Source organism: Salvia miltiorrhiza, chromosome 4, assembly GCF_028751815.1.
Source record: "Salvia miltiorrhiza cultivar Shanhuang (shh) chromosome 4, IMPLAD_Smil_shh, whole genome shotgun sequence".
NCBI lineage: Eukaryota > Viridiplantae > Streptophyta > Magnoliopsida > Lamiales > Lamiaceae > Salvia > Salvia miltiorrhiza.
Window position 1 is genome coordinate 37069041 of NC_080390.1, and position 1289 is coordinate 37070329.

The 1289-nt window shown below is 45.4% G+C and overlaps 1 non-coding gene across 1 annotated transcript; it reads right to left on the reverse strand.

The window, feature by feature from the left end:
• Positions 1 to 796: 796 nt before the first annotated feature.
• Positions 797 to 1009, reverse strand: LOC131024011 (small nucleolar RNA U3). The gene has a single exon (XR_009101608.1). It is a non-coding gene; the product is annotated as a small nucleolar RNA U3 (small nucleolar RNA).
• Positions 1010 to 1289: the final 280 nt, after the last annotated feature.

Here is a 1289-nt window from a genome sequence, read left to right on the forward strand (position 1 = left end):
ATAGGCCTAACAAAGTTGTTGGAGATCGGAGGAAAATCGGAAGCCATGGAAGCAGGCGGGGATCACTTCGTAAAGCAATCCCTTCTGACTTGAAATAATAGTCGATCTCTAAACTGTTACTCACTCAAATATGCAGATTTATGGAAATTCAAACACGATTACTATAGACAGCAAAAGTTCGATTAATCCGATTAGAGCACGATGTAACTAAAAGAGATGAACAGTTCGAGCACAACAATCAACGATAATTAGAAGAAGAAAATCGATCTGTACAATTGATGCACCTCTCAACTAGAAATTAAAGACTGAGTTGATTTTCAAGCTTACAAGTGTTTTCGATCGGAGAGAGAGGACGAGAACCAGCTTCGGTCGCATCCGGAGGAGGTTTTCTCGTGGATGAGCTTGACGGAGGCAGCGGTGGACGATGAAATCCAGACGCCGCTGAGTCGACACCCAGATCTCAATGAAGCAGCGAGTCGACACCAATCAGCGGCGGAGGCGAGCAGCGGCGACGGTGGCGAGCAGTGGTGGCCGCGGCTGCGTGCAGATCGGCTGCGTGCAGATCGCGTGCAGGTCGCCTGCTCCCCAGCGACGAACTTTCCGATCGAGGGCGCACCACCCAGAGCGAGCTGAGGGCACGGAGGCGGTGGAAGTATTCGGCGATCGCCAGAAAACACCGCGCGGTTTGACGAGTCGTCAGGATTTGCGGTCAAGATAGAGAAATTTCATACTGCTCATGGGCACGCCCTCTCGATTGCGATATTTCTTTTGTTGTACCAAAAGATGTGGGGTTAAGAGTCTGTCAGACAGCTGCAAGACCATCTCGGCCAGCCGAAGCCAACGAAGAACGATCATCTACGGCACCAGCAAGGTCGAGCCCCTAGGTGCTGTTAGTCACGCTCTGGTCGAGCAGCCAGAGGTCATCCACCAGACATGGTTTCCTGTCTCCTTAGAAATCAAGGATACAGAGGTACGAGCCTATAGAACAGATCCTGTTCAAGTTTAGCAAATAAAGAAAACACATTGACATCTTAAAATAACATATTATAAATAAACAACACAACTTAATTATTCAGTCCCTTGGGGTGGCCTACCCAGACATAGTTAACTTAAAAATTCAAAAGACTTTTATTGTTGAAAATCACACACACACACACACACACATATATATATATATATATATATATATATATATATATATATATATATAGGGGCGCGCTCCAATCAGACCCCCTATTTTTCGTGTAACATGATTATAATGAATAAGACATATAATATTAATGAACAAA